Below are 15,876 nucleotides of genomic sequence, written 5' to 3'. Positions count from 1 at the left end.
ATCATGTTGTAACGTAAATATTATTACCTCTGTGATTCTGCTTTTTTAATTTAGCCACTAGCTGCTTATAGTCTCTAAGCAAAACCTCTTTCCTAGTCCTATCTATGTTATTAGAACTACATTGACCACAACACTGGATCCTCCCCCTCCCACTGCAAGTTCCTGTCCAACCCGAAGCAGATGTCCTGAACGCTGCTGTGGCCTTCTGGACTCATGCTTTCAGCTGCAGAGAACTGTGTCTATCCCCTTGCTATACTGTCCCCTACTCCCCCACTTGGAACATCTCCTTGCACCACAGTGTCATGGTCAGTTTGTTCATCCACCTTGCAGCCCCCGCTCTCGGCCATACAGGCTGCAGGAACCTCGAACCTACTGGACAATTGCAAGTGGCTCCTCCACTTCTACCTTCTCAATCCTCATAACTGCTTCACTCACAGTCACACACTCTTGTCCCTGACCATGGACCAAGTCAGAAGACCCTAACTTAAGGGGTGTGACTGCGTTCTGCAACAAAGTGTCCAGGTAACTTTCCCCGTTCCAGATGCATCGCAGTGTCTGAAGCTTGGTCTCCAGCTCATTAGCCCTAGCTGGAATTCCTCAAGCTGCACTTAGTGCAGACATGGATCAGGCTGCTGCCCATCAGCTTCTCTTTACTACAGCTGCAAAACATCGCCTGCCCTGCCATCCTTATTGTAACTCTTTCGAGTACAAACCCGTTTCCATCTGTTTCAGATGAAGTTACATTGTTTCATAGTTTGCCATTGAGAGATCTGAACTCTAGATCTTGGGGTTATAAACCCAGTACCATAACCACTTGGCTATTTAGGCCAAGCCCGCCATCCTTATTGTACCTAAATTAAATAATAAATTATATTCTTAATTAAATTTTAATTAATGCCTCTAGTCTTGCTTTCAATTAATGTTATATTTTACTCCAATTAAAATTCCTTAGTTTAGATAAGAGAAAATGCTCACCAATCAACCACTTACCTTTTTTGTTACGTCACACTTCAATTTTCCTTAGAATGCTCTGAACCCACAGACTTATCCCCCTAACTCTTCACACTCTCGCTGCTGTTTATAGATTACCCTCTACTTTTGAGAAGCAACTTGTGTCTTCTACAGCTCATTTAAAATTGCAGCAATGGGGAAAGATTGGATAGGCTAGGATTGTTTTCTTTAGAACAGAGGAGGCTGAGGGGGTGACCTAACTGAGATGTACAAAATTATGAGGGGCCTGGATAGGGTAGACAGTAAAGACTTTTTTCTCCGAGCTGCGGGATCAATTACTGAGGCATAGATTTAAGGTGATTGGTAGAAGGATTAGGGGGGACATGGGAAAAAACTTTTTCACGCAGAGGCTTCTGGAATTCACTGCCTAAATTGGTGGTTGAGGCTGAAACGCTCAACTCATTTATAAGGTACTTGGATCTACAAATGAAGCATTGTAGTCTGCAAAGCTACGGACCAGGTGCTGTGGAAAGTAGGATTGAAATGAGCGGTTAGTTTCTTTTTCATCTTTTTCTGGCTGGCACAGACATGATGGGCTGAATGGCCTCTTTCTGCACCGTAACTTTTCTATGGTTCTTTCTCTTTCCCCTTCGGCATTAAATTCCCACATGAAACAAATTCCTAACTACACACTCGACCTATGTCTCATTCAGGCACAGTCTCCTCTCCGTGCGTCCCCTTTTAAATTAATAGCGGATTAATAAAATCTGGAACACATAAGGAAATGAGAATTTTATCTTTCTTGTGAACATCACTAAGAACATAGGAACTGGAATAGGCCATTCAGCTCATCAAGCTTGCTCTGCCATTCAATTAGATCAAGGCTGATTGTCTACCTCAACATCACTTTCCCTTGCTATCCCCAAATCTCTCAATTTCTGCATTGAACATGCTGAATGAATGAGCTTCCACAATCCTCTGGGATAGAGAATGCCAAAGATTCACCACCCTCTGAGAGAGGAAATTCTTCCTCATCTCAGTCTTAAATGACTTGCCCCTTATTCTGAGACTATGTCCCTTGGTTCTAGACTTACTCTGTCACATCCCGTATGCATTTTGTGTGTTTCAATGGGATCACCTCTTATTCTTCGAAACTCTCGAGAATACAGGGCCAGTTTCTTCAATCTCTCCTCATAGGACAATCACGTAATCCCAGGGACTAGTTTTATGTACTTCCTCTATGGCAAGTATACCCTTCCTTAGATAAGGAGACCAAAAATATACGCATAGTCTAGGTGTGGTCTCGTCAAAGCTCTATGCAGTTTCAACAAGACATCTTTATTTCTGTACTCAAATCCCCTTGCAATGAAGGCCAGCATATCATTTGTGCTTTTAACTGATTGTTGCACCTGCATGCTAGCTTTTAGTGACTCATGAACAATGACACCCAGGTCCCTTTGGGCACTAACACTTCCCAACCTCTTACCATTTAAGAAGTATTCTGACTTTTTTTTCCGCCAACGTGGATAACTTTACACTTCTTCACAATATATTCTAGCTGTCATGTTCTTGCCCATTCATTTAGTCTGTCCAAGTCTGCTGAAGCCTCCTTGCATCTTCCTCACAACTTACATTCCCACCTAGTTTTGTGTCATCAGCAAATTTGAAAATATTACAATTGGTCCCCATATCCAAATCAATTATGTAGATTGTGAACTAGGGCTAAGCAGCCAAGATTTTGATGCACTCTAGGCTACCTGCTAATTTAAAAAAAAGGCTATAAGTGGCACTACAGTGGGAATAACAGGTATTCACCTGCAGATCCCCAACTGGATTGAAGCAGGAGAAAATCAAATAAACTCTGGGTGAATGAGTTCTCAAATTTTTTGCCTCCTGGTGGTTGGTTAAATGGGAGGATTAGTTTAGGAACTCAATAATTTGGAGACATAGAGACCAAGAAAGCTTTTGGTATGATGTCCAACCTGTATTGAGTTGGCTGAAACAGTCTGTAGACAAAGCAAAGGGCTATCAGCCACATAATGTTGGTATTTCTAACTGCTATCCAAAACGTGGAAAATGTGGTGTATGTGGCTGTAGAAATTAGATATCACTGGTTCTGCTGTGATGTCCTCTGTATAGCTCACAAACACTCACAGCCCAGGGTTGTCCACAAACTGCAGTTGGGCATACTGGAGTGTTACTAGTGGTTGTAATCAGTACACCAACATAATCTTTCCTTACCATCAGAAGAACAAGTGAGGAAATTGAGGGAAAATGTAGGAGCAGGTTATTTGACTATTCTCCAGACATAGAACGGTAGATACCTAAGAAAACAGAAACATAAATGAAGAAAGCAGAGAGAATTTCCAACTGTGAAATGTTTGGAATTGGGCCAAATTAATTTAATCAGGAATGTCCCAGTTCAAGTAAGCATCCATATCCCTGTCATTCAATTGTCTGGTAGGTGGGGAATATTAAACGTCTCTTGGTCTAGGTAGATATCAACTCTCTCATTTTAAAGATAGCATTTTCAAATGTGAAAGATTACTGCCTACAACCATCTACGTATACCTCGTTTCCGATATATCAAGAATAAATGAAGGGTTGCTGGCAGTCAATCTAAAACAGCCCATGAACTCCCAATCAATTTGGCTACAACTCATGCCATCAGCATGTCACCGTGCTGTCAAACTAATGACGTTTTATAGAGATTGGAAGATCTGGACCTGGTCTATTTCGCCCTTCCCTTTTCCTTGAGTATAGAGAGGCTTTTCGCACAGACGCAGCTTCTCTTAGTGGGTTGTGACACGACTTATACTCAGTAGTGGGCTAAATTAATAACACGCGGATGGCGACGCTCCCTTTTCGCCTTTCCATTTTAATTTTGTCTGTGCGTCATCAGTGTGCCTCTCGCTCCAGATGCTATATGGCTTATCTTGCCACCCAGCCAGTCACAAATACCACAAGCACACCGCCATCTCTGCACCACCGCCCACCCGCTCCGGGTCTATTGACACTGCAACATCTGCATCTGGGGGCCATAAAAGCGACCTTGGCCCACTCTTTACCGGAGGACCAGTCACATCGTTAACCGCTCGCGCTCTCCGGCCGCGCAGACTCGCTCCCCTCACCGCGTGCCCCTGCTCCAATCACGCAGACTCACGCCGCTAGCCGCGCGTTGCTGCTTCCACCGCGCGTCGCTGCCCCAACCGCGCAGACTCACTCCTCTGGCCACGTGTCCCTGTTCCGGCAGCGCAGACTCACCTCCCGGTCGTGTGTCCTTGCTGCTGCTGTTCGAGCGTAGCTTTCCTGGCCGGCGGGAGCCGGAGGTTGGAGGAAGGGAAGGGAAGCAAGGTGCCATCTTGTTAGAGGAAGGAGGCAACTAGTTGGCAAGTGATGAAGAGATGAGGGAAATGCGAGGAAGGGAAGGCAGCAAGGACGGAAAGCAGGTTAAGGGTTGCTACGTCGGGAGAGATAAGCCAAGTAAAAGTCATGGTTGTTAGAAAAGGTTGGAGGGGATGGGCCGACAGAAGAAAACAAATCTCTGTCATACCCGAAATAGTTTCAAAATATACTGTATACGATTAAGATATATTTGGTCAGCATTGACAGTCCAACTTGCTATTTAGAAGTGACATTGTGCAAATGATTGATTTTGCCATTTCAAATGAAAATCTAATGATTTAAGCATTGTTCTGTATTTATTCATTCTTTGCAAAAGAAAATGTTTACCAGTTCTCTTTATGTGATTGTCTCATGATTACAAGGAATCAACTCGAACAACTTGGCTAGGGGGCACAGCAAGTTCTGGGGCAGAAGTCTTCAGTACTATTGCCAGAATATGTCAGGGCCCTTGACTTTGCAGGGACTTCAGCTGTTTCTTGATATCGCGTGTAGTGAATCGAATTGGCTGAAGACTTGCGCCTGTTATGTCTGCTTCCTTGAAGAAATTCCTGGAAACAGTCATTCCATCAGCCTTTATAGTGAAAATAGAAAATAGAATAGAGGAATAAACAATTGGCAGATTTTAAAATGGTTCAGATACTGGACGTAGGTGTCAATACGATGGAAATATTAAAGGTTTGGGAGAATGAAAATGAAAGCATCTTTGAGGAATCTGGTTATTACAACAGAAAACAGAATTGGAACAGCAATATTAGGTGAATGAATCCCAAGAATGTCGAAGGAACAGATAACTGGTGTTTCAGGTATGACTTGAAGTATTATGTAATGAATTGTCTGAAATTTAGAGGCAGAGTCCTCAATGATACATGACTCAAAATTCTAAGTCAGAGGACAAAAATACTAATGAATCTGAACAAATTATACTGGTCATATGGAGTTTTAGTGATGAATGTGCTAGTTGCAGACTTGTTTAACTGTGCAGTGCTGGATAGTACTTGTACTTCAGCATGTGAAACTGGTTCCGATGTTACTTTGATTCAATAGTGAGGATCAATGCAGGGTTAAGGAACATAAGATAACTATTTGCTTTAGATTTCACAATGATAACACATTGAGGTTGCTATAAAGAGATTTGTACTTCCATGTAAAATAGCTGAAATAAGCCAATAAGTACTGATGTAATCTCCAGTGAGATCCCAATATTGTTGACTAAATTTTCTATGAAAAAGGCACAAATTAAACTTCACATGGAGCATGTTAAGGCAACTATTTTTGCAAAGCCAGTTGATCTGTGGTTAATCAGTCAGGACAACATTGTATCCCCTTAATAAAACCTGATATTTCGCATTGCAGCGTTAGTCAAGAATTAATGGCATCATGTGATAAAAATCTGATGAAAAGCAGATTGTCTTAAAATGACAAAGACACTTATTTATCAAAAGTTAAAAATCCTGCTAGATGATGTTGATGAAGAGTATACAAGGCTAACAAATAAATGAAAATTGTGAAAACTGCTTTTTTTTTTAAAAGAGTATCAGAGGATGTCTTTGATGGTATGTGATTTTAATGAGGTAGTTGTAATGGATTTAAAGGTATGGAACAAAGACAAAAATATTTTCATTTTGCATTTTGTATTCCTGGCGACCAGATTGTCTTTTTACAATAATAGGGATAATAAGTAAGGACTAAAGGGTTATTATATACATCATGGAGAAATGGATAGGGACTGGAATTAGGACAATAGTTTTTGACTGGGAAATTCCCCTGTCTTGTCAGTGATGATTTCAGAGACACGTGAAAACATGAACCTTGTGTTCATGCAGCTGAAGGTTCTTTCTGCAGTCGACTTTGTAAAAGGAATCATGCAGTGATCGATGAAATGCTGCATAAACTTTTAGCTGATCAACCAGACTGCAAGTTGATAACCACCCGGCATGGGAAGTTTAAGCAAAGAATTCACTCTTTAGTTGGAAGGTATAATCTCTATCAGTTAGTCTATGGCCAAATTCCAATTGCCTTCTGTACTGTGCAATAGTCCTGCTGCTTGGTTCCATTTCTTTCTGCATACTTGCATGCTTTACATGCAGGGAGATGGGCTTTTATCAAAGAGGTTTTGGAGAAAATGCAGAGAACTGAAGCATCATATAAAACCATCCGAAATAGAGAATTTAATTCAGGAGATTTGGTGTATTATGAAACAGAATGCCATAGGGAATGGCCCTGGTGCAGTAAGAGTTCATGATAGGAAGACAGTATTATTAGTCATGGCATTCAAACTGTTGTGGTTCATTCCTCATGATTAATCAGAATTAATTACAAAATCTTGGACTCTGAACAGCCAATAGAAATAAATGAGACATCTTGTACCTCAGATGCTCATGTGTTTTGTGGTTAAGGTCCTGAGGAACTGAATATGGTAGACCAAGAGCTGGATAGCAGAGCCAGGGAGCGGGGTGCAGACAGTGCTAATTACAGAGGCTTGTGCCTTCAGCGGCCCAAGCTCGGGCAGCACTTCCCCTCTCTCAAGTGCCTGCCTTATGCCTCAATGTGCTTGCCAACAAGTGCACAGTGGCTGCTGTGCTCCAGGACAAAGTTCCAGTGCGTCAAGATCTGATTTTCCTGGAGCGAGAGCTCAAGTCTGTGCGACCATTTGTTTTGTCAGGCCTGGTGCATTCTGGGTAATGCAATCCACGTCCGTCCTTGGCTGTGCTCTCATCCTCCCCCGAAGGCACTGAAGGACTCCATGTGCTATTTTCAGAGCATGTGCTCCTCCATGGATGATTTAAATGTCTTCACCCAAGATGGTGGAGTGCAGATGCGGGTAAGCCTTGTGAATTTTTAGCTTTCCTATTTCCCTGCTGTACAGTTTCCTCTGATTTATTAAAATGATTTTAGCATTGTCCTAGTTGCTTTATTCGTGCATCACAGGTTACACATAATTAGTGGACCATTATCATTGGACCATTACTCTTTTATTTCTCTCCTCTGACTTTATTTCTTTGATTAATTTCTGATTGGCTAATATGTTAATCATTACCATATTTTACATTAATAATCCCTTTATGAATTTCTTCATTAGGTCTTTATATTTATTAATTGCTAGCTTTCTATATAATTTATAAAATTATTTTCTTTGTTTTGACTACTAAAGTCAAATATCATTGCTTTATACGTGTGATATAAATGGAATGCTCTTAGCAACTATATTTCCAGTTCAATTATCTAACTCCTTTCTAAATTACTTTTTCATTTGAACTGGCCATATGAAAACCATTTCAAAACAAAATAAAATCAAAATCAAAAAAAAAATTGTTCCTCGATGGTGTGTGGTCCTGGGCTGGGCCTTTCCTGAACCAACCTCCTGCCTCTCGATAGTCTGGCATGAAAGTGAGTGCGATTGAGTGAGTGAGTATGTGAACCCTGAGACTGGGAGTGAGCTGGACACACACACACACACACACACACACACACACACACACACAGAGGCACACTTGTTGTGGAAAAAACACACGCAAACACACACCCTTCATCTCTTCCTCCTTCTCCCTCCCCAAAATCCTGTTCTGGGAGAAGAGGAAAACCCAGGCTGAAAGGCATCAGACCCCACTTTCGTATAAATTCCACCGAGGCAAGCTCAGAGTGTATGCCACTACCAGAAGTGAACACAAGGGTTAGTTAAACCCAACTCCTTAGCTCAGCCGGTCCCCTCCCCTTCCCTGGTGACCAGGGTTTGGGGCTAGGCTGTCTCTCTCAAACACTGCTTCTTAAGCAAAAAGGCAAAAAAGATTTTTATTAGTCAGGTTTTATTAATGGTAATTTTTATTAATTACTCATTTTTTAAAATTATCAATTTATTGTTTTAATTTTTTTTTGTTCAGAAAGTTGTTTGTTTTCTTCATACCTTAACTTTTTTTTGAAATTCATGTTTAATGTTGTACCAGACCTCAGGCAGCTACTGCTGGGTTTCCTGCTGAAGGGGATTGAATGCTTTTGGGGGCAGATAAGAGGGATTAATTTTGCTCCAGTAAAAACCCCAAGTGTTGGAAATGCTCAGCAAGTCTGGGGGCATCTGTGTAGAGAGAAACAGAGGTCAGTGATGCTTCATCAGAAAATGTGAGGATTGTGGAGCTGAAGCATTGATTCTGTTTCTCTCTCCACAGATGCTGTCTGGCCTGCTGAGTATTTCTAGCATTTTCTGTTTATATTTCAGATTTTCAGCATCTGCAGTACTTTGCTCTCCTATTTGCTCCATGCTGGGCATTTGTAGATGCAGTTAGTTTCAATTTAACATGAGAAAATATATAAAGTATAATTTTTCTGTTAACAAAGCCCCCTTGTGTGGATAGAAATAGCGCATTATTGAAGGTAAATTGGTGCTTATTTACTGGAAGGCTTTGCCATTTTTAAACTTGGAAGTGAAACCAAGAATTATGTGCCAATACAATATGTCACTGCTAGTTCAAGATATTTTCATTTATACATAGGATTGATGTTTGCATAGCTCGTGTGGCTCAAGTTTTTTGGATGAAAACTAGTTCGACCCCACTGCAACTATGGTTCCCAATTCTGGGAACCCATGGATGTGAAAGGGAGATTAAAGGGGTTGGCGGGGAATAAGGAGCCTGGAAACAGGAAAAGCATCAGGGCCCATGATTTCTCCGCATGACCCTGTTGGATAAAGTGAGTGAGCATGCCACACTGAGCACACAGCTACCACATCCAAAGGCCAATTGGCCCTGTGTGGGTACTTGGGTGACATGTATTATTCCAGAAGGAATAGTGAATGGAGATATGCAACAAGTGTGGAATGTGCAGGAGGAGTTACTGGCAAGTTTAACTATTGATTGAATACTCAAGATGATGGCCAAGAAGCAGTGTCACGGACTTGCAGAATGGGGTGAAAGATTGGGGAGTAAGAAAGCGCAGTGCTGATAGTGAGTTCAAACGTGACTCTTGCATCAGAAAATAATCATGGACTGGAGAAAGACCATCCAATAGTACAAGAGGATAATCTCACAACAGTTGCCTCAAAAGACAGAAAAGTACAAGTGGAGGCCAAAAGAGGCAAAACGAAGGAAAAAGCAGTGGAGTCTGTGTTAATTAATTTATTCTAAGCTGAGTTAGACAGATTTTTGATTTACAGGGTTATTGGGGCAGGCAGGAAAGTGGAGTTGAGACCATGATCAGGTTAGCCACGATCTTATTGAATGCGAGAGCAGGCTCAAGGGTCTGAATGGTCTAAAAACATAAGAAATAGGAGCAGGAGATGACCATGCAGCCCGTTGAGCCTGCTCCGCCATTCAATATGACCATAGCTGATATTCGACTTCAACTCCACTTTTCCATTAGTTCTCCATATCCCTTGATTCCCTGAGAGACAAAAGATCTGCCTATTTCAGCATTAAATACTTTAATTGATGAGAATTTACAATACTTCAGAGAATACCCTCTTGAGGTAGAGAATTCCAAAGATTCGCAATTCTTTTGAGTGAAGAAATTTCTCCTCTTCCCAGTCCTAAATGATGAAACCCTTATCCAGAGGCTGGAAAAAAATGCAGAATTTTCCTGAAGGAAATTAAAATGTGGGTGGCATGCCAAGGGTAATATAAATCAGGGGAGGCTTATGGGAATGAATGGTCTTGGCTGTTACATGCCATCGACAGAGCTAAGCGATCCCAGAACAAATGGGACTGATAAAACTGCTGTGTAGTTCTGGCATATCCAGTTGTGAATGGTGAAGGATAATTATTAGTGACCGGATGCCTGTATAATTGAAAATGGTGTTGGTAATCAGGTGCAGATGTGGCGCTGGGCTAGAACAAAGAAATGGTCTTAACATCAGGGCCATGACCGCAGAATAAAAATTCTACCTAACATTTCAGGTTTGTGACATTTCATCAGTTCTCATGATAGGTTAAAGACCTGAAATGTTAACTCTTTCTCTTTGCACGGATGCCGACAGGCCTTCTGAGTATCTCTGGCTTTTTCCGTTTTTATTTCAGATTTCCAGCATCCACAGTTGCTTTTTATGCTAAAGTTCAGATCCCTTCTATTTATTCATCAGAACGAAAAATATCCCGTGGTATTATTCAAAGACGATTAACAGAGTTCTCTGGGTTTCCTGGCCTGTATTTATCCTTCAATCATCATAACAAAGACCAATTAACTGACCATTTATCTAATTCAGTGCTATTGGGACCTTATTTTACACAAATTAGCCACAATGATTGTCTATTTAACAGTGGCTACACTTTGCGAGTAATTTATTGAATTTGGGATGTTGGAGTGGCATTCCTCCTTCCTGCTTTTAGTCAGTTTTTAAAGACCTGCATCATGTTCTTGCTAACCTTTTTCCAGTGAATACAAGTATATACTTTAGAGCCCTGTTACTTGAAATCATAGGCCCAGATCATCTGGTCAGCAGCAATGCTGGGTGCATCCCAACTGCAGCATTGATGGGTAGGGAGGGGGCTGGTGTAAGGTTGGGGGGTAGTCAGGACCGGTCAGGAGGCTTGTTGGCTGGGGGGGTAGTCGGGTTGGGTCAGTGGGGTGGTCAGGTGGGAGGGTAGTCAGATTGAGTCGGAGGTGTATTTGGGTGGGGGGGATAGTCAGGTTGTGTCGGTGGATAGTAGTTGAGTGAGGGGGTTGGGTGAGGGGGTAGTTGGTGGGGGGTATTGGGTTGGGTCGGGGGGGTAGTTGTCAGGTGAGGGTGTTGGGTGAGGGAGTGGTCCGGTGGGGGGGGTATCGGGTTGGGTCGGGATGTGGGGGTGGTCAGCTGTGGTGCTTAGTTCAGTTACGCTAACTAATCACTGGCTTAGGTCAGGCATTAACCACCATAACATTTCCTAGGTAAGTGTCCAGATAGGTCCCATGTATCTGGCCCAATTCTCTGACACTGAGCGCAGTGTCGGGGCATTTGTGGAGAGTCATGGCCAGCAGCCCATCGGAAATTTAAACTTCCCAGACAGTTTCAGTACATGTGTTTGTGTGTCAAGACTTCTGCGGGGTTCTGACGCACATGTCCCAACTTAAGTCCAGATTTTGACGATCCAGATACCAGAAGATTTGCGCTATGGCTCCTGTTCTTCTCTTTACGTTCTCCAACGAATTGCAAAGGGTCAGAATTTTACATTTGGCGTGTGGGTGCGCATCCAACATGCTGGAACGTAAAATGACACGTGATGATGATGGGCATGTGTCCCGACATCCCCACGCACCGTTGCGATATTTTGCTAGGTGGGCGCGCGATGAGGACGGAGGCACGCCCGTCATTAATTAACAGGCCAGTACCCTTGAGGCACCAATTATCTGTGATTTTACGCAGCCCATACGATTTTCAAGGTGTTGCAAGGGCGCAACGGGCAGGCAGGTGGCCACATTTTCAAAAACCTCATCCACGGGCGGGATAAGAGGGGTGAGGGGGCTTGCTAATGCGAGTTGTTTGTAATTTAGCTTATAAGTTGCTGCTGCTTGCTTGTCTGAACAGGGCAACTTCATTTCACTCAGAGCTACTTTGACAGAAATAAGAGGCTTCAGTTCAGGACTCCGGAGGAGTGATACCACTTGGGGCCTTCCAGGTATCAGACAGCCTTCCCTTATCCTGGGAATGGAGATTGTAGTCTCTGCTGGAGGCACCTCCGCTGAGGAAGAGAGGGCCTGAAAGGGGAAGAGGCCAGGTGTCCGTTTTCAGCCTCCAGGGGAGCGACCTGTGGGAGGACAGGCGCAGGCACAAGGGGCACAGGGCCAACACAAAGTACAAGGTGAGAGGGGCCACAGAAAAAGCCACTATCCTGCTGCCAGGGTTTACAGGCGGCGATACAGCTACCTCAATATGCTTGATGTACAATGCCAAAGGAGGCTCCGTCTCTCAAGGGAGACAGTGACCTCCATCTGTCAGATGATCGGCCCTGAGATCCAGCTCCAACAATGTGGGTGGACACCCCATGCCAGTGGCACGGAAGGTCACAGTGGCCCTCAACTTCTATGCCTCTGGCTCTTTCCATGGGTTAGTGAGTGTTCTTTGCGGAGTCTCCCAAACAGCTATCCACAGTTGTGTCAGTTTGTGTCAAACTGGTGACAGATGCTCTGTTCAGGCGTGCATTGACTTTCATTCACTACTTCACGGACGAGGCCAGCCAGGCAGAGTGAGCCAGAGGCTTTGCAGTGATTGCTGTGTTCCCCTGCATCCAGGGTGCAATCGACTGCACACGTGGCCATCAAGGCAGCAGCGAGTGAGCCGGGTGCCTTTGTGAACAGGAAGGGATTCCACTGCATGAACATACAGATAGTGTGTGACCATAGGATGCAGATTCTGCAAGCCTGTGCAAGGTACCCAGGCAGCTCCCATGACGCTTACATGCAAGACACTCCCAGGTGCTGAGGCTCTTCAGTGCTCCAGCCTGGCTGGATGCATGGCTGCTGGACGACAAGGGCTATCCCCTCAAAAGGTGGCTCATGACGTCTCTTCGCCATCTAAGAACAGAGGCCGAGTAGCGGTCCCATTGGAGTCATGCCTTCAAAAGGGCAGTGGTAGAGAGAGACACGGGTCTTCTCAAGATGCGCTTCCGATGCCTGAACCTTTCAGGGGCCACACTGCAATACCCCCCAGATCATTTGTCACTGATAGTGGTTGCATTCTGTGCTCTCCGCAATCTGGAGCTGGAAAGGGGGGACGCAGTGGAGGAGGAAGAGGTAGACGCAGTTGCTCTGCCAGGAGATAATGAGTCCAGTAGTGAGTCCGAGGACGTGCACAATCAGGAGAACGCTGAGGGGATAGACGCAGACCTGCCCAACCTCCAGGGAGGCAGAGACATCCAGGAGGCTTTGATCCAATGCCCCTTCAGCTAGCCTACCATAGAAGAACCACCATCACATATCAGGGCTGCAGGCTCCGTACTCGATAACTGACGGGAACATTAGCTTGGTGAACAACATACACTATGTGCCATTTCAATAAAGTTCAATAACAAACAAGTCACTCAAAACATCATGGGTTACCCTATGCCTGCAGAACTAATGAAGCACCCAGAGACTTGTTGAACACAAACTCATTTAATGGTGTGATGTCTGGCATACATAATACAAATTAAATTGAAAGATATTATCCATCACACATAATTAATGTAAAAGTTGGAGGAAAAATATCACCAGTGATAAGCCTGTGTTGTGCTTAAGGTACTTTAGGTTTCCACTTGTGGGTGCTAAGTCTAGGTGCTCCCCCTTCGCTGGCACCCACATTGGAGACGGCCAGCTCACTCTGCTGTCCTGTTGGCCTTGATGACCTTGGGGGGTGTCCTCTAACCTGTGGAGCCTGTGCTGGCCCCGCCTGGGAGGGAGCGGCCAGTGCCATGGCTGGCATCTCCCCATTCGCCGCAGCCTCATCGAATGCCACAGTCACTGGCGGAGGAGCTGCTGCCATCATCCGGAGAGCCCTGAGAGGAGCCCACAGGGACAACAAGCAGCTTGTGCACCAACATCAGGTCGCTTTGGACTTCCCTGCTCTCTACTGATGGACGGGCACCTAGCTGGGATACTGGTTGCCCAATCCATCTCTACACTGACAGTGACCACCTGAGATCATTGCTGGTGTGAGAGCTTGCAGGTCTGAGTACATCCCCAGGAACCCCTGATTCAGCTCCTGGAGGAGCGCCTCCATGAGAGTTGCCACACTCTCCATGGAGGAGGCAGTGCACTCGGCCATGAGGGTCATTGCATTGCTCATGCTCTGCATGAACTCCTTCACAACGGAGACCATAGCATGCATTCCCTCATATATCTCTGCCAGATCCTCCCGCACACCCTGCTGAACTTCCAGCATCTGCTGTCTCAGGGACGACTCCAGAGGCACATCATCAGCCACTGACTGAGCATTGTCCTGGGCCCCAGCAGTCCTCTGACTGCCAGCGCCCTGGGCACTGTCTGCCTCCACCTGCACCTCAAGCAAGTGTGAAGTGCCCTCACTGCTGTGCATTGAGATACTATCCATCGATCTAATGCCCACCGAGATGCTGGTATCTGCGCTGGTGCCTGTCTGACTGAGAGGGTGTGACACAGGTGCGTTTCCATGGTTGCTGTCCTCTAGGGTCAGCGGCGGGCCTTCAGGCTCCTCACCTGGTGAGCCTGAAAGGAAGAACAAGGACATGTCATTAGTTGAAGTCATTACACTGTTACTGTGCATGCGTGGCACCTGGATCAGGTCTTTCCATTATTAATAGGGATTCCATGTTCGAGGCGCGCATCAATATAGAGACAAGAGTGGAATGGTTGCTATTACAAACATTCTGACCTCAGTGCATTGCAATCTTGCCTCCCTGTGGCACCCCAACCTCTCCACGACCAGCTGATCTAGGCGCATGGTGCATCTCCAGCTCCAGGGCCTCCTGCTCATATATACTTAGGATTAGAAAGTGGGGCAGTCCTCCACCAGTCCGCAATCTCTCTGCATTGTTATAGGATGTCTTCTCCTGAAAGGACGGGAGGGCGCTCCTAACTGCTGTACTAAGTGACCCATGCCAACACAGTACTCTTCCTTCTCGATCGCAGGAGATCATTGAACCGCTTATGGCACTGGACCCATTTGCGCCTTTCCACATCATGGGAGCTGTCCCTGGATGCCACCTCCTCCCAGGCATTTTTGGTGAGGTGAGGGGTCCTCCTCCTGTCCCTGGGGACAAGTATATCTCTGAGTGCTGCCACCTCCTCAAAGAGGGCAGCGAGACACTCATCGGAAAAATGCGGGGCTGATTGCCCTCCTGCCTGCCATTTTCAGCACTTAAGTGCTCCATGCCGAGGTTCCTCTGAGTCACTGGCAACCTTTGCATGGCTGCCACAGTCGCTTTTGAATCAGCCATTGGACCCTGTGGACATTGAGGTCTGCCCCATCTCGCTGTTGCCGCTGTCACGTCTTACACTGGGCAAGCCTTAATTGGCCTGCCCGTTAAAATGGCGGTGCAAAGCCGATCGCGAGCAGTGGTCGGGTTCTCGACTGACCCCCCTGCTCCTGCTGAGCCCCCCCAAAGAATGTAAAATTCTGGCCACAATGTTCAAATGTGGTATCTCCATACATCTATACATAGTTGGAATAACTTGTTTTATTTATAGCCAAATTTTGAACATACACACTTGTATTTTATTGGCCTAAATAGTAACACTTTCATAATAGTGGGAAACTTCCGATAAAGAATCAATTATCACACCCAAAATTTCTTTTTACATTTTTGCTCATGGGCATTTCATGTTTAAAGTATGCATTATGTTTGTTTATATTGAAATTTATATCCTGTGAAGATGGATGTTGTTAATATTTTGGGAATATGGTGGTATTCTGTAAAGAAGGATGGGTGTGTGTATGTCCGCAATTAAGTAAACTGGGGGGAAGGTTCATAGAAACAGCTTGTATGTGGGAGTTGAGAGATAAAAGGCTGAAGGTGCTAGATGCATGCATATGTAATGAGAGGCTCTGGTGAAGTGGATTTACAAGTAAATAAGTTGGGTTTTAAAATTTGTAATAGGTGATAGGCA

The 15,876-nt window shown here is 44.7% G+C and overlaps 1 long non-coding RNA gene and 1 pseudogene across 1 annotated transcript in view; one reads left to right on the top strand and one right to left on the bottom strand.

The window, feature by feature from the left end:
* The window catches only part of LOC121280408, a 116,337-nt pseudogene extending 111,984 nt beyond the window's left edge, over positions 1 to 4,353 (bottom strand).
* A 41-nt stretch (positions 4,354 to 4,394) lies between these two features.
* The window catches only part of LOC121280409, a 58,420-nt gene continuing 46,938 nt past the window's right edge, over positions 4,395 to 15,876 (top strand). The window contains exons 1-2 of the long non-coding RNA XR_005943611.1: positions 4,395 to 5,159; positions 7,019 to 7,177. This is a non-coding gene — a long non-coding RNA (uncharacterized LOC121280409). The remainder of the gene's footprint in view (positions 5,160 to 7,018; positions 7,178 to 15,876) is intronic.

The sequence above is a fragment of the Carcharodon carcharias genome, chromosome 7 (assembly GCF_017639515.1).
Source record: "Carcharodon carcharias isolate sCarCar2 chromosome 7, sCarCar2.pri, whole genome shotgun sequence".
In the NCBI taxonomy this organism is placed as follows: Eukaryota; Metazoa; Chordata; class Chondrichthyes; order Lamniformes; family Lamnidae; genus Carcharodon; species Carcharodon carcharias.
This window is presented reverse-complemented; position numbering and strand designations above follow the sequence as displayed.